Source organism: Molossus molossus, unplaced genomic scaffold (genome assembly GCF_014108415.1).
Source record: "Molossus molossus isolate mMolMol1 unplaced genomic scaffold, mMolMol1.p scaffold_m16_p_1, whole genome shotgun sequence".
In the NCBI taxonomy this organism is placed as follows: domain Eukaryota; kingdom Metazoa; phylum Chordata; class Mammalia; order Chiroptera; family Molossidae; genus Molossus; species Molossus molossus.
In genome coordinates this window covers 102,446,947-102,465,144 of record NW_023425344.1, presented here as the reverse complement: position 1 = coordinate 102,465,144, position 18,198 = coordinate 102,446,947, and the positions used below count along the sequence as shown (strand labels likewise).

The window sequence follows — 18,198 nt, the reverse complement described above, 5'->3', positions numbered from 1 at the left end:
GGGGAGGAGGTGGTTGGAAGGCACTGTTGAATGCACACAAGAACTTTCTGTTTAAGTCAAGGCCTGAGTAGAACAAGTCACTCGCCACTCCCTCAGCAGATCCTCGGACTGAAATGTACACGCACACAGCCCCTGCTTCCATGACATGCTCTTCAGAGGGGTAAAGCACAGTGTGAGAGTAGAGGCTGAATCAGGGAGACATTTAAATGATAAAATATTTTAAAAGAAAAGCCTAATTCCTGTTTTGGCATTTTAAAATATTCGGATTTCAGGGGGATGGATAAAAGTCATTTGTAATTAAAGTGTACTCTTCAGCATTCTCGACTGCAAACAATACAAGCTAACTTAAGAAGAAAAGCAAGTTCGTGGAAAAGAGTGGATGTCTGAGCACTGAGAAGGCCGAGAGCCAGGCCTCTGCATCAAGCTAAGGAAGCCGAGGTCTGCAAATACCCTTCCTTCCTCAAGAACCACCGATGATACCCGCCCTCCACCCCACATTTCCTGCAGCGACACTGGTATCTTGAATGCCACAGCCGCCTCAGAATGTCGGTGGAGGTCTGTCACTCCCTGGACATTCTGAGGCCCATACGGGACCATCTGACCCCCATGGTGTGGGTGAGAAGGTGCACTGAGAAACCCGGTCCTCCCTCACTTCCCGTTTCTATCTGGGAGGCAGAATCCTTCCTCACAACCATCTGGGAACTCCACCCCCCTGTGCCCCCCACCCCATGCAGAAGAAAATAATTGAGCTGCTGAAACCATGAATATCCATTATGTGGAATATGGAAACATGTTCCCCCTTGTCCCAGCATGTATGATTTTTAAACCAGGATATAAGGCAACTTTGACACATTTCTTAAAGGATTAACAAATGAAAGACAAGCTAAAAAACTGTGTATCCATCCAATGCTAAAATGCCTGAGTCAAGCTGTCAGTTCTTTAGTTAGGTGCAGGACTTTATGTAATGGAAATTCGCTTGTGTGGGATTTTGATTTTACAAAAAAGAAAAAGAAAGGAGAAAGCAGAAAAATCAATTGTAAGTAATAATAAGGTTCTTTCGGTGCAGTTCAATGCGTGGCTCCATTTTACTTTCTATTTTCTGAGCAAGATAATTTTTCTCTAGTGGCTGTGACCATGTCATGGTGAGAATTATTCACTCTTTGGAACATTTACTCCCCCTTTCCCTTAATACATGGGATTTCTAAAATGCTGTTCTGGCCGCTCTTATAACAAACATCCTTTTGATTTCCGCCTCCACTTCAATATCAACTATTTCAGAGATACTTCAAACTCAACATGTCCTAAATTGGACTTATGGTGCCCCACCCAAAATTAGTTCTTTGTGTCCTGTCATTAATGGTACCACCACTCATCCCATTATACAAACCAAGGATCTAGGCTTTATCTTGACCTAGTCTTCTCTCCTACTTTCTGTTTCTAGTCCATAGGAAGACTAAATGTTTACACCCCCACTCAACGCAGTAGCAATTGTGAGCTAACCCTTGCTATCACAGAAGCCATGGATTGAGTCAGTACATCCGTGTTGTCTCCATACTTACTGAGACCACTGTGCAAGGCTCTGGGTGAGTTGCTGCCCAGGGCTCTAACAGCTGAAGCAGCGATAGAATCTGCTCTGGGGGTTTACTTTTTTAGTAAAAGGTGCAAGACAAGCATGTAAATGACCATTACACAAAGTAAGAACTTTCAGTCCCACGAAAGGAATACAAACAATGTCCTATGAAATTTCAGAAGTGGAGATGATTTCTTCTAATAGGTGAGCTCATCCGGAAAGCAGCCTTTGAATCAGCACAGCAACGAACAAACAGGGCTTAATCACGTGAGATAGCGTTACCACCAGACGAACATTACTGCTGGAAAGAATGGCCTGAAAAAAATCATAAAAACAAGAAGATATACTCACGGAAAGGCAAGCATTTAATCAAGTTGCAAGGGGAAACTCAGAAATAGAATTGGAGAGATCAGACCACAGAGAGCACTGGAAATCAGGCTGAGAGGTTTGACCGGATTCCTTGACAGCCTACACTAGAGAGCACCCCCAAGACACCTGTGCCCTATTGTACCATCCTTTTACGGTTTCTAGCAGGTAAGCTGTGGATACAGCAAGACACACTACAGCAATAATGTTGGATGCATTATGCAGTTTTTCCTCCTAACTTTGAGCCATTGTATATTTTTAAATACGATATTTTCAAATTGGTGGGGGAAGTTGGTGCCCATGTTTAATTATAAGGCAGTTAGTGACTGGTTTTTAGATATTTTGAGATGAGGAATCTATTGTTATATTGATTTATTTTTACATTTTTGTGGGATGTTTTTATTGTTTGGTGTGTGTGTGTGTGTGTGTGTGTGTGTGTATGTACTTATATTTTAAGTAAATTTTATTTTGGAAAATGCCAATCTTATCTTGTCCTAAACAAGGGGGTAAAGGGACTGTCCATATGAAATCTAGGAGAAAGGGTCTCCGGTAAGCACGAATTAAGGCAGTTGTCTAAGAGAACTCAGAAAAAGACAGATGAAGCTAGGGGAATATAGTGAGGGCCCATCTAGGACCAGAATATTAAGAAATGATACCTTATTTTTGCCCACCTGAAGTGTTGCTTTATGCCTTTCTTCTCTACTTCCTCTTCTGGAAAAGCTCCCAAAGAAGAGCTAAATAACTTTATAAGACAGTCTCTTGTCTTGGAGCAATTTTATAAGGAATAGGTGATTGAATAAGCACTCCCTGGGGAAGATCATTAATGTGTATCTGTGCTCCTAAGTACAGTAAATAAAGGGATTCAAATATAACCAGGAAGAGGCAGTTGCTAAAATGTGCTAAGTTGTAAATAATTCCTAGGAGTAAGTTATGTCGATACTTAAAACAATAAAAGCAGAGTAAAGAACCATTACGTTCGTACAACTTGCCATCTGTGTCAACTCACATAACTGGAGGAAACTGAGACCAAGAGGAACACAGACCTGTGCAGAGGGTCATGTCATGTCCAGAAATATAGGGGCCGGACCCATTTGTCCTAGTACTTAGTTCAGTTCCTATCTGTATCATGCTGTCTTCCCTTTTCATCCAAAGAATAATCATAAAATTATAGACTGTCATTGCTGGAAGGGAACGTTTCTTCTGGTTCTTTCCTTATTTAGAGATCAGAAAACTAAAGCCAGTGAAATTGAATCTTGACAATTTTAAAGCCAGTTAATTGTCAGCCCTGGGCTGTAACTCAAATGCTCTAATTTTCAGACCAGCACTCTCTCTGGTTTCTGTGTCCTCACTAGCGGTGGAAGTTTGTGTTCACAAAACTGATGATATGAAGAGTTTTTGTTGGACTTTTTGGGGCTTCTTTGTATAATTTACTCGTAATGGGCATTTGAACTTAAATTTTAACCAATTTCCTTGCAATTTGGATTACTGAGCAGTATATTCAAAGGTCAAAGAAACCTTTGCTCATGTTTTCCCAAATATATATATATTTGAGTTGAGAGGATACAATGTGGAAACAACTAGATTAAAATGGCAATCTAGCCCTGGCCAATTTGGCTCAGCGGTTAGAGCATCGGCCTGCAATCCAGAGTGACCAGGGTTTGGTTTCCACTAAGGGAGCGTACCTCAGTTGCATTTTGTCCCTAGCCCTGGTTGGTTGTGCGGGTGGCAGCCACTCGATGTGTCCCTTTCACGTGGATGTTTCTCTCTCTCTCTCACTTCCTCTCTCTCTCCCTCCCTCTCTGTCTGAACAAAAAATGGAAAAATGTCCTCGGGTGAGGATAAAAAATATAAAAATAAAAATAAAATGGCAATCTGATTTACAGCGTCCTTGAACTGTTTGGAAAATAATCATTTAGGAACTAGATTTTAATGACTACTTGACATGAGTTGATGATCATCAACATTGTGATCTTTCATTTCTTTTGTAAAGATCCCTTATCTCTGCTTTCAGTTTAAGGATTTGCATTTTTAAATTAGTAACCAAGTTATCAGCAGGGACCAATAAAATTACATTAATCAAAAATAGCCTTAATTCTGTTTTCTCTGCTAATTACTACTTGAATTTATACCATAGTCAGAGACTTTGCTTAACATGTTACTTTGTGTGTTCCATGGTATTTAGTTTTCCATCCTTAGTTTCATTTAGGTCTAAAATGGTAAGTCCTCAGTGACTGCCAGTATGTGTCCCTGATGACAGTATGTGAGCCTGTGATGAGCAACTGGTCCATCTCTTCCCATGCGCCCACACTCGAGCCACCAGGCCCCGTGCTGGTTGCTGAACCTACCATGCATTCTCATTCCTCTTCATTCTGGCTCATGCAATATTCTGTCCTTGTAATCGCCCTTCTTCATTAGCTTCTTGAAAATAAATTTCAGAACCATATCTTCAAATGTCATCACCCTTAATAAGCTTTTCTTCCAATCCCCAAGTATACATTTGCATATTTTTTCACTATGGTCTTACAGCCCTTTGTTCATGATTTAAAGTCAAACAGACCTGGAATGGACTCCTCGTCCTTCTGTGTACTAGTCTTACCATGCAATAGTTTTATGACTCAGGGCAAGTGACTGAACCTCTCACAGACCCAGTGAAACCTTGTTTATAAAATGGGAACACTACTGAAAGTACCCCATCCAGTTCTGTGGATAAATGAAATACCCTGAAAACTATGAAGCTCAGTACCAAGCATAGGGGTGATTATATCGTCACTGTACGGAGAGTTATATCCATCTCTATTTGGTGAATCTTAATCATCTTTGTAAATCCCACTCTGAGTCCAGTACCTTGTCTGTAGTAAATGCTCAATAAATATATATTACCTTGAATTGAAGAATTTGGTTTGTGATCTGAAATAGAATACCCTTACCTGGCTTTATATATTTGATAGGCACAGTTAACAGTGCATTTGACTCTTACTTAACTGAGAATGATTGCAGAAGCAATTAACACACATTTTTGGTTTTTGAGAGAGAAGGGTTTAAATTTTTTTTTTTTTAGAGAAAATTTCTATTTTAACAGTTCCTCTTTTTATAACTGCCCTGCTGGGTTAATGGCAGAAGCAAAGAGAAGACTTAGGGGAAAAAAAGATGATAAAATTTACATTAATATGTCATTTGTTCGTAAAGCCATCTTTGTGAAGTTGCATAAAGAAGTGGTCCTTCTTTTAAGACAAAACACTGAGGTGCAGGGAGCTACTGCAGAACCAAGACTGGTGAGTCTCTCAATTTCATCTCTGTGCTGCTTTTTGAAATTTAGTTATTCAGTTAGTAAGGTAATCCAACGGATACCCTGTGGGTAACGCATAGGTTCTAGAGATGTTTTACTAGCAGAAATTATGGTGTAACTGGATTTGGTCATGCCATTATCTCAGACCCCTTATGACCAACACACAGAGTTCTACAGCTCAGATGGCAATGCTTGCTTTTGCAAGAGAATACTGTATTTTGTTTGAAGCCCCCTTCTATGGGGCTCAAATTCTCATTATCACTTGGTATTATCATTGCGTTAACACAGATATTCATATGCTCCCACTTCAACTTTATCTTTGCCTTCTTCAGTCCATCCCTTTTGCAGATGGGGCAGACTGAGCTTTGAAATATGCATTGATTCTCTTTGCTTCTTAATTCTTTTGAAGGAATAATGAACATTAGCTTATTTATAAAAGTAACCCTTACTTATTATTTTAAAATCCAGTCAGTACACAAACATATAAAGAAGCTTTAGAAAATCACCGAAAACCACTACACCAAGAGGAAAAAATACAGCATAAACAATTCCAGCTATATTCTTATTCTCTCCCTCTCTTTCTGTGTATGTGTGTGTAGATAACAAGAGAGATAGCAAGTTTTTACAAGTACAAATTTATTTTATACATACTATTTTAATTAGAATTTTTATTAATACAATTAAAATTTTACTTGTATTTGTAAGAAATAATACAGAAAACCCCATGTACCCTCTAGTCAATTTTCCTCAGTGATTACATTTTGCAATATTATATACAGTAGTCCACCCTGATCTGCCGGGGATACATTCCAAGACCCCCCAATGGATGCCTGAAACCTTGGATAGTATTGAACCCTGTATATGCTATGTTTTTTCCTATACATACATACTTATGATAAAGTTTAATTTATACATTGGGTACAGTTTGAGATGAACAATAATAACTAATCATAAACTAGAATAATTATAAAAATATACTATAATGAAAGTTACATGAATGTGACATTTTTAAGTAAAATAAGGGTTACTGTGAGACTGTGACAGTCAGTCTGATAACTGAGAGGGCTGCTAAGTGACTAACAGGCGGGGAGCATGTACAGGGTGGAGACACTGGACAAGGGGACAATTCATATCCTGTTGGCTCGAAATTTTATCACGATACTCAGAAGGGTGCACAATTTAAAAGTTCTGAATTGTTTATTTCTGAATTCGGACCACGATTGACTGCAGGTAACTGTAACTACAGAAAGCAAAACTGAGGATGGAGGGACTACAGTAAATGCTATTTTAAATGAACATTTACTCAAGTTTAACAGAAGAAAAAGAAACTAAAGAGAAAATGAAATTATTGGAGTTAAGATAAATGTTTATCTTTCTTCACTTCAAGTATTCTTGGCTTTTGCTGAAGTTTGAAAGGTTAGATTCATTTTGCTTCAATTCTAGACAATATCTACTGTCTCCTGGCTCTGAAGGATGAATTTAGCGGTTACACCCGCTCCCATATCCTTTGTTTTCACTTCCTGGTATTGTTACATGGTTCTTTTACATTGTCAGAGTTGAACATGTAGAATCTGTCTATAACCATAATTTGTAGGGTTGCATAATCTTGATTCAGTGCTTACCACAAGTCTTTTTCACTACACCCTCTCTTTTTCTTAGTTCTTTCATCATTCTCTTGGGTTTCTAAATTGTATCATTACATGATTATTTCCAGAAAGCCTTAAACCCTGAATTCTTTCCTGCTTGAGTTTGAAGCTCAGTTTCCTTTGGTAAATGTACTTAAGTTAACCTTTCTTTTCCTCAAAATGTTATGCATGCACACTGCTCCACTGTGTCTTCCGCAGTGTGTCTTGCTGTTGAGAGAACCAAGCGGTGAGACGCCTCCCTTTGCCCATGGCTGGCTTCTTCTGCAGGGTGCCCGTGACGCTTTCGGCAATTTGGCCTCACTGTGTCTTAGTGTCAGTCCTTCCACAGCAATTTCACTTGGACCCTGGAATGTCTATAACCAGCTCACACTGGTTCCTGAGAGCCAAGTGAATCTTTGTTCTTTTCTTTTTCATTTTGCATGCGGACACCATGCACCTCACCCCACCAGTGAATTCAGCCATGGTTATTCTGCATCTTCTTGCTGTTCTGTCATGGTTTCCCTCCACTTCTTTTCTCAGTTCAACTGACTCCGTTTTTATCTATTTCTGTTTGCTTCTTATCTCTTCATTAAAGCTGTGTACCTTCTCTTGAGGAGTTTTCTCTTTAATGAGAGATTGTGTAAGAAATGCCTTCGAGGGATGGAGAACTTTTTGTCTGAATTTTTCCATGATTCTTCCCTGTGTTACATGTTCTTTATCTGCCTTTTGTTTATAATCCTTAACTTCTCCTTCTTTTATTTCTTTTTCTTTTTTTGTTAAAAGTAGGTACGGTGATGAATCTCTTCTCAGGGGAGACCAGGAACAACTAACTGTTGTAGAAAAGTGGAAATGGCAGAAGGATTATTTGAGTCTTTAGTTTGGCTTAGACTGACTCTCCTGAATACCCTCTCACCAAATCTGTGTGTTCTTTGCCTTAGCATAGCTGTCTTAAGTTTTGAACCTTTAGAAAGTCAGTGTACAGGGCTACTGGGTGGTACAAACCCGAGGAGCACCACTCATATTGATTCTCTGTAGCTCACAGCAAAACCCCATGATGACAGTCTTGCTGCATCTTGATGTAGCAACTGCAGCTGCCTGTCTCTCCTCCTCCCTTTGCCCTGTCTTCTCCTGGCCACTGGCCATCCCTCTGCTGGACAAGTAGGTGTTACGTCACTGTCCCATGGTCTTCTTCAGTTCCCCACCCCTTGCTCTTCTGCATGTTGACCTATTTCATCAGGACACTTTCCACTTCTCCATGGCCTACTTTTGCACTAAGCAAAGCTCATTGCAAAGTGCATAGCTCTGCACTTTGTGTTAGAAAAGTCTCTTTCACTACCAGTTGTGGTCTAAGGAGTTATATGTTGGTTCCCAGACAAACCAGATTTCACAGTGTTGTTTGACAGTTTTGCTTTATAGATTGTGGGACTATGGCCATTTCTGTTTTTCATGAAAGAAAGAGACTTTTCTCTACTTTCCATTCTTTTAGCTGTTGAGTGAGTTTTAAGGGAAGGGAAGATTTAGTTTAAGCTATGATCTTTAAGTTGAACTAACTCTCATTCAGCTTCTTGATAGAATAGGACAGGACGTAATGGAAGATAAATGCTCACAATTTTTTTTGACACTTGTTTTATTAAGACTTGAAGTCTTGCCCTGGCGGGTAGCACAGTGGTTAGAGCATCAACCCAAACACTGAATGGTCCCAGGTTTGATTTCCAGTCAAGGGCACTAAAAAGTGCCAGCTAGATGAGTGACGCTATCTTGGTCCCTTTGTACCAGCTGAATACTACTGAGTGACCTTAGCTGACACCGCATGGAGCAGAAGAATTGCCTACCTGTGAATTCTGCCTGATTTCCTGGTCCACAGAATCATGAAATATAATAAAATGGGTTTTTGTTAAGCTGCAAAATTTTAGGATAATTTGTTTCATAGCAATGAATAACCAGACAAGAGGATATGAATCTTCATGAAGTCACCAATATTCATTATAGCAGTGTGCCATGAGACCTTAGGTGGCTTATGTAACAAGAGTCCCACCTTGAGTCTAGGAGAGATGAGATATGTCTGGGCACCAGTAAGGTGAGTGTGTTCACATAGCTGGGGGGCACCGAGGAGCCTTCTAGGAGGGAACTGAAACTGTGCCCACGACAGGGGCCAGGAATTTCCAGTGGGCATTGGGTTGGCCTAATAGGAGTCGTCTTGCCCAGAGTCATGTGATCTTCTAGAAGACGACTATACTAAGGGAAAGGGTACAGGTTTGACTCAGCAAAAAACCCCAGTAGTTGGAAGGAGCTGGGGTCTGGATACAAGTATTGGCTTTTACTTAAAGCCATCCCAAGCCCAGCCCAGCGACCTGAGTACATATGTGTCCTAAGGAAGGGTGAGGTTGTAAGTGAAAACTGAAAGAGCTCCTTCACTCGACCTGTAAATGCGGCACAAACAACATGCACACCGTCTCCATCAGCATGTCAGACAAAGGGAAAGTACCCATCATTCCCACTCCCCAAAGGATTCCTGGATGAAAGGAGCAGCCGAAGGGGGGTGACTGTGTGTGGTGGGCCAAGTATCCACACAGCAATAATGTATCAGCCCAGAGGATCCTCCAGACGAATAAGCTACCTGGCAGCGTAAACTGGAGGCACTGCTTTGCCTATTGAGCAGCACAGAGCAATGCCCATCCGCTGAGAAGGGCTCCATGTGCCGAGGAGCAACAAGAGCACCCAGAAGGACTAACAGTGTGCCACCCAGAATGACTAACACCATCTGCCCGGCAAAGTGGGAAGGACACTGATACCCAACTAAACAAGAGCTGAGTAACACAGTGTCTAGCTGAAGCAGGCTTGTCCATGAGCACTTTGAGACATACTTATTGGGACTTTCTAAGGCGATAGGAGTCCTACATTAACATGTGAGGACAACAAGCCAGCAAAGTATAATTTGTGAAGACCCCTATGGTACCATAAGTGGTATGGGATGGCCCACATTGGACACTTCCGGAAGGCACCATTCATTTCATATTCCATACAAATGCTTTCATCACATTAGTGTTGCACAGAGATACGTCAGTGGTGCCTGCTGGAGCTGTGCAATGTGGACTGTGGATCAGGAGCCTGGGAAAATTCTGAATACATTTGTTTTACAACCCAATTTAATTACCATCTGTGATACCATCAACATGTACCTGATTTTAGCACAAACGGGAATTGGATAGAGTAAAAAACTGTCCCTGATTCATGGTTTATTATCTGGGTCCTAAGTTAGCCTTAAAATTTATGTACTCTGAAGTACTTTCACATAAAATTGCATTCACATAAAAATGCTTTTAGCAAATCTATACAAGGATGAAATCCTATAATGTTTCCCTAAAGTTCATCTGGACTAATTTACTTGGTGCACTTCCTTGGTATCTTCAGCATCATTCAATGGAAGATTGTTCTCATTAGAATTTAGTATTAAAATATGCTAGTTCTTTGTATGGCAGTTTAATTTTATCACATATTAGGAGTACTTTATAAAGTCTGAAAGTTATATTAGATTCCTGAATTCCTACAATGCTAATGTCTCCAATGATGTTCTAGAAATCATTATTTTTAAAATGGCATTATCCATTTTTAACTATATTAAATTGACTCAAATCCTTGCTAGTTTTAAAAATATTTGTGTTTTTCTTGTAATTTTATAATTATTTTACTTACAGAAATTCCTGAAAATATTCACATTTGATTTCATGGGTAAATGTATGAATCCAAAAGTATATGTACTTAAATAGAGCAAACTACTACCCATTTTCTAAAAATAACAAAAATTTCTGAAAAATTCTGTGTACATTAATTGGCCTTTCTCTTTTTTTTTAGTTTAAAATTTTTCTTTATTGGTTTTTAAAGAGAGAGGAAGTGAAAGGGAGAGAAAGATAGAAACATCGATGAGAGAGAACATCGACTGTTTGGCCTTTCTCTGAAAGACATTCATCTTTTACAGATTTTTATTCTAGAAAGAAAAAGTAACCTAAGGGATTATCAAGAGCATTGACCTATATTATAAAGGTTGCAAGAAATACCGCAAAACTGCCTATTTATTTTTAAATCAGCAATGGTCTAAGATTTGACTGCATCCATTTTTTGGTATTGTTGCCATGAGAAAAGACACTTTTGCATTGAATTACATTTACTGTTGAATTCTGCAGTGCCTCACAGGAGGCAGGACAATGTGGTTGATACTAATTTTTTGCAGCAAAGCAAGATTTACAAGATGCATAGGTTGAGTGGAGGACACAGCAACCGTTTTTCCGGAGTCCCTTCCCATTTTCAGTCCTCTGTGTTTTGCCATCATGTCAAAGGGGCTTAGTAATAAGTCTCTTGAAAGTAACCCTGGACATTTTTGTGCTTTAAACCAGCTAAAACTTTTAACCATCATCCGCTGGGGAAAGAGAAAAATATTTTTCAAGGATAGTAGTTAAGGGTTAGAGCACAATATTTCAATCTTTGAGTAGAATTCAAAATGACATATCCCTCATTCTTACTGCAAGGCACGTAAACCTTTATCTCTGACTGTTCAGCTGCCCTAATCTTGTTTGCTTCCCCATTTAGTTTTGTAATCTCTGTTTTTTAAAAAAGTGCCATATTTAAAAAGATTTTTAGTTTTGGAAGATTATGACTCACTTTGAAGTTAGATTTCTATACGTTTATATAAATACAGCTGGAATGTTTGTGTGTTTTTTGTTTTTACAGAAAATCTGAAGTCAAAATGGCATGCTTTTTCAAAATGGAAAATAAAAAGGGGGAAAAGTACCTAACTATGGCTATTCTAGTCTTGGGAATTGAAATTAAAATAGAATACTATTGTTTTATGATTGACTTTTATATAGATTTGACTGTACTACAAGTTCTCAAAAAATTGTCTGTGTGTGTGTGTGTGTGTGTGTGTGTGTGTGTGTAAAAACATTACCTTTGCAGCCCAGCCTAAAATGTGAGTGCTATTCTCTGACTATGGATGACAGAATAATTTTCCTATATTTATTCAAATAAGGTAGAAGGAGGTCTTGAATTCTTTTTTTTTTTAATCTTTATTGTTGAGAGTATTACAGATGTTCCCGTTTCCCTCCCCTCTTTGCCCCCCTCCACCAGGTTCCCACCCACTCCAGGCCTTCACCACACTACTGTCTGTGACCATGGGTTATGCATATATGCTTATAGGTTCTTAGGTTAATCTCTTCCTGTCCCACCCCCCACCCCGAGATCCTTCAGTCTGTGCCATGCTTCCATGCCTCATGACCTATTTTGTTCATGAGTTTATTTTGTTCATTATATTCCATGTATAAGTGAGATCATGTGATACTTGTCTTTCTCTGACAGGCTTATTTTGCTTAATACTCTCCAGGTCCCTCCATACTGTCTCAAAGGGTAAGAGTCCTTCTTTTTTCACAGCTGCATATTACTCTGTTGTGTGAATGTACCACAACTCTTTCATCCACATCTCTACTGACAGACAGACACATGGTCTATTTCCAGAGCTTAGCTATTGTAAATAGCACTGCTATGAACATAAGGGTGCATATATTCTTTCTGGTTGCTGTATCAGGGTTCTTAGGGTATATTCCTAGAAGTAGGATCAAACAGCAGTTTCATTTTTAGTTTTCTGAGGAAACTCCATACTGTTTTCCACAGTGGCTGCATTCCCACCTACTGCACCAAGGTTCCTTTTTCTCCACATCCTCGCCAGCACTTGTTTGTTGGTTTGTTGATGATAGCCATTCTGACAGGTGTGAGGTGATACCCCACTATCGTTTAAATTTGCATGTCTCAAACGATTAGTGACTGAGCCTTTTTTCGTATGTCTGTTGGCCATCTGTATGTGCTCTTTGGACAAATGTCTCTTCAGGTCCTTTGCCCATTTTTCAATGGGATTGTTTGTCTTTCTTTTGTTGAATTGTATGAGTTCTTTATATATTTTGGAAATTAACCCCTTATCTGATGTGTCATTGGCAAACATGTTCTCCCATATATGGGTTCCCTTTGCATTTTGAAGATGATTTTCTTTGTTGTGCAGAAGCTTTTCAGTTTATGTAGTCCTATTTGTTCATTTTTTTCTTTTGTTTCTCTTGCCCTAGCTTAGGAGATATATCTGAAAATTCTGCTACATGAGATGTATTTTTTTTTTCTTTTTGCTGGTTTGATTGAGTATTGTTTTTCTACCTTGTCTTATAATTTGCTTATTCGATCCTCTGCTTCCCCATCCTGCCTTAATTCCTTCCAGCATATTTTTGGTGTCAGGTATAGTATTCTTCATTTCTGCCGGGTTCTTATTCGTGATGTTTACATCTTTGTTTACATCTTTGTTCCCACTGACTTCATTGTAGTTCTCACTAAGTTCCTAAGCATCCTCTCTCTTTATAAGCATTACTCTGAACTCTATGTCTGATACTTGCTTACCTTCATCTCATTTGAGTTTTTTTCTGGTGATTCCTCTTTGTCTCCCTATTTTAGTTGTCTCTTTGTGTTTGTATCTAAGTATTAGATATACTTGCTATGACACTTAGTCTTTGTGGGGTGGGCTTTTGTAGTAAATGTCTTGTGGGACCCAGGGGTGTGGTCTCCTTGTACTACTGAGCTGGATGCTCTAAGAGTGACCCTTTGTGAGTTTTTGGGTTCTCCTGTTGTGATTCCATCTTGATTGCCATCTGTGGATGGGCTCTCCTCTCAGGCTGCCTAGCTGTAAGGCTCAGCCACAACCACACAGTGTGAGCTGTTGTATAGGTGCTGACAGGGCAAAACTAAACCAAACCAAGTAAACAGGACACAAGCAAATACATACAAAGGATCTCAACAACAGCAAAAACAACCAAAGAAGAAAAAAGAATTAGGGAAGAAAAAAAGAGAACAAGAATAATATACAAACATGAAAGAGGGGGAAATGATATTATTAATAGTGAAATAAAAAATAAAAAGAGCCCTGGACAGTTTTGCTAAATGGTTAGAGCGCAGGCCTGCAGACCAAAGAGGCGTGGGTTCAATTCTACCTCAGTTGCAGTTAGGTCCCTGGCCCTGGTTGGAGTCATGCGGGAGGCAACCAGTCGATGTGTCTCTCTCACATCGAGGTCTCTCCCTCTCTTTCTCTCTCCCTCCCACTCTTTCCAAAAATAAATGGAAAAATATTCTAGGGTGAGGACTAAAACTTTTATTTATTTATTTTTCATTTCTCTTCAGATAGAGCAGGATGGAGAGAGAGGGGGAAGAGAGACAGAGAGAAACATCGATGTGAGAGACACACATCAACTGATCACCACCCACACGAGCCCAACCAGTTCAGGGGACAGACTGCAACCAAGGTACATGCCCTTCGCGGGAACCGAACCCGGGACTCTCTGGTCCGTGGGCTAACACTCTGACCGCTGAGCCAAACTAGGCAGGGCTAAAACATTTTTTAAAAATAAAAATAATACTAGAAGAGAAAAGGAGCTGAAAAAAGATTCTGAAAGGAACGAAAAGAGAGAAAAATATAAGAAAGAAAGAATAGGAAAAGGAAAACTAAAAAAAAAAAAAAGACAAGAAGATAAAGAAAGAAGGAAAAATAAACTTATGCAAAGATAAAAAGAAGAGAGAAAGGTAAAGCAAAAGAGAGAATGGAGAAGAGAGCAAAAAGATAGACTCTGAAAGGGAAGGAGGCCACTAAGAGACATGAAAGAAACAAGAGAGAAGAGAAAAAAGTCTTCACACTAACAATAATAGCATCAAAACAATAAAAAAAAAAAATACAGAAAATATTGAAAAAAGAAAAACAAAAGCAGCAAGTAGTGAAGTTCATCTAAGCAGATTACCTGTTATGAGGCTCAGTTTTGTGCGCTGAGTTCAGGCCTCCTGGGAGGCACTTTTGTGTCAGGAGCTATCCAAGTTTGGGGAGATGTTAAATTGGATATAATTAAACATGAAAGTAGCGTTATCAAGTAGGCAGTTAGATAAAGGAATCTGGACTTAAGGAGAGAAGGTCATCTTTCTAAGTCATTTGCTTATAGAGGTTCTTAATGCCATGGCATGGGATGAAGTTACTGAATGTGCATATTTAGAAAGAGATGTGAAGGGAGCCCAGGGCAGAGCTCTGGGAGACACCCACATTTAGGAACTCAGCAGAGGGAGAGGAGTCAGAACTGGAGAAGGGAGTGTGATCCTCTGTGGAGGAAGAGCAGGGGAATGTGGTCTGTTTCAAGCTACATGAACCAAGTGTTTCAAGGAGAGAATAGTCAACTCTGCCAAACAGTGCTGAAAATTTAGGAAAAATAGAGTAATACTGACTTTGGACACAAAAAGTGACCTTGACAAGAGCCATCTCAGCAGGACGTGGCGGAAAGAAGCCCCAGCTGGGAATGGGTAAGGAGAGAGGAGAGATGAGAAAGAAGAGAGAGGGAATAGGAACTACTCTTTCAAGAAGCTCAGCTATAAAAGTGTTATCAGAGAAACTGAGGTGTCCTCTTCCCCACTGAGTGCTGGGATGGGGTCCTTATGATATTTCAAGAAAAACAATTTTCTGAGACTCGCACAGGAGGATGAGTGATTTTTATTGGCGAGGAATTACATCCCTGTGTTTCTGAAGTCCCATTCCAATCATGGAAAAAGTGTAGCTGGGGTTTCAATAAAGCTAAAAGCAAGCCAGTGTCCAAAGTTGTCTTTCCATGTTGGAACCGGTTTCAGTTCAGCATTAGGTTAGCAGCCGTCCATTAGCCCATTGTGTTTGGGGTCCACAGGGTCATGGGCCACATGGGCTAATCCATGAGAGTGCATCCCAGGCAAAGGGCATGAGAGGAGCAAGAGCATGAGAGAGCGAGTTCCTTTGTTTAGGGGTTAATTATCCCAGATTTCCATGTGTTTGCAATGGCCATGCCCATTCTGACCAACGACCTGTTCCTAGGTGTGACTGACTGGGAAGTATCTTCCTGATGTCACCCCGACTTTACTGGACATGCTCCCATCCTCTTCCCCGTCTAATTCCTTCCCCCAGTGATCTGCAGAATAGACTGGTGGCTCCCCGGGAGGGTAAAGCTTTAGCTTCCTGGTGAAGTTGCCCAAGTAATATGCCCATAATATTTGGCCTTCCCTTTGCTCCTTTCCTGTTATTAATAACAGTATCATTATGAGGAGAAATGAAACAGTAGTGAAGGAACAGGAGACCAAAGGAGAGATTGTTAAAGATGGGAGATACTAGAACCCATTTGAATGCTGACGCGGGGAGAAGTTGATAATGCAAGTGAGAGAGCATCCTCCCAGCAGAGTCCCAGAGAGCAGGCGTACAAGGAGAAGAGTCGACTTTTGTCACAGCAGGAAGAGTTGACTTTTGTAACAGGAGAGGAAGCTGAGAGAATAAGGTGACTTTAAAAAAAATAATTATGTGCAAAGAGAAAAACATAGAAGGAGACATCAAAATAGCAGTAATGGTTATCTCTTGGTGATTTTTTTTTCTTATTTTTTTGATATTTTTAAATTTTTTAAACAAAGAATGGATATTATTTTTATGCTTGGAATAAAGTGAGTGTAATAAAGATAATCACACATTGTTCAGTGACCCTTCATGCCATCTTTCCTTGAAAAGGCAAACTCAACGAAACTCCCCAGCCATATTCTTAATCACATAAATTCGATGTAATGATGTTTATCTTACCAATACTTCTGGAGCAGTGGTAACGTAGTTCTGCCTATTGAAGATTCTGTGCCACTCCCTCTTTGCAACAAAATTCCACTTACAGAACTGTGCCTTTCCTGCTCTCGTGCTTGCCTCTAAGCTAAGAGTGGGTAGAAGAAAGATGTTAGGAACTCTGGAAGGTGGAGAATAGCCATCAAATATCCTTGCAAACCCATATGTCAATTTTATTTCAACATCTAAAACCAGGTCACTATCTAAAATAGAAAAGTCCCATTCATAGCAGAAGGAGACAAGATTTTTTCCATTTCTTTTTATCCTCACTCAAGGATATATTTATTGATTTTTTTTTTTTTTTTTTTTGAGAGAGAGATCAGTTGCCTCCCATATGCACCCTGCCCGGGGATCAAAACTGCAACCTTTTTGGAGTACAGGACGATGCTCCCGCCATCTGAGCCACTGGACCAGGGCTAACTAATGCTTTTTTAAGAGCCTGCGGGCACACTTTCAACTTGCCCAGAACCACGTAAAAGTGATTACCAGATGGTATGGAAGCTTAAAATTTGATAGCCTAACAAAAATCACTCTTTTTAATTAGTGAGATTGTGCCTTTTGTCCAATTCATAAGCAAAGGATCATGTACTTTTTCTTGATGCAAGCTGCTTCTTAATTATAACTCAAAATCTATGCTAGAAAACAACATTTTGTTTATTCTGTTTGTTGAATAGGTAATCCGTGCATATTGAAATAGTGCCAGCAGAGTCAGTGAAAAATAGTCTTCTCACTGATGTCCCTTCCCAAGGGCACCAATGTATGCATTTTTCTTGTTTATATTTCTAGTTATATTTATACATAAGCAAATAACTAGAGAGTTAGTGGAAATTTTAACAAGCCTCTTTATTTTTTATCACTTTAGCGGAAACATCAAGGTTGATCAAAGAGGCCTTAATGTTTAAAATCATTGATAATTAAAGGTTGGAGAGAATTTAATATTTTTCTGAAATGAAAGTGTTGGAGATTGGAGAAAAGACTCAATTTTTTAAAATTGATTCCCATACCTCTTTCACTGACACATCAATCATATTAAATGAGATATCTAATTTAATCTGCAACTAGCTCTAAAATTTTTAATGTAATACTTAAGCATTTCATGGTTTAATTTTTTAAAACAATTTCACTCAGTCATAAAGCACACATTAATCTTTAATGCACTTATTTGTTACAAAGGACTCTCTCCCTGGTGAACCACCAATCACTGATAGTGTAGCTCTCCCTCCCGCCACACCCTTCTCTTTCCTCCAGATCTCTGCCTTTCAGAGGGTCAGGGAGCTGTGACTCAGAGGCCAAATCTGGCCTGTTGCCTATTTACATAAATCCAGTTTTATTAGAACACAGTCATGCTTGATCATTTATATATTATCTAGGCTGTTTTCACACATAATAACAAGGATGAGTAGTCACAGGTCACATGCCTGTGAAGCTCAGAATGTTTATTTATCTGGCCCCTTACCAAGAAGTTTGCTGATCCATGCCCTGGGATTTGGGTCATGGTAATGAATGGGCAAAAAGCATTAGAAAGAAAAATTGGGAAGTGATTTTAAATGCAGCAATAACAAAATTATAATGGTACAGAGTATCCTGTAGGAACATACTAATTTTATACAGAATCCTTTGGTGTTCATTTATTTTGTATGCTTTAGTACTCACATTAAGAAAAGATTAGGAGACT

At 39.4% G+C, this 18,198-nt stretch overlaps 1 protein-coding gene across 1 annotated transcript in view; it reads left to right on the top strand.

The window, feature by feature from the left end:
• MYO3A (myosin IIIA) overlaps nt 1-18,198 on the top strand; it is a 207,743-nt gene that overhangs the window by 61,242 nt on the left and 128,303 nt on the right. The gene's annotated exons all lie outside the window — the stretch shown is intronic.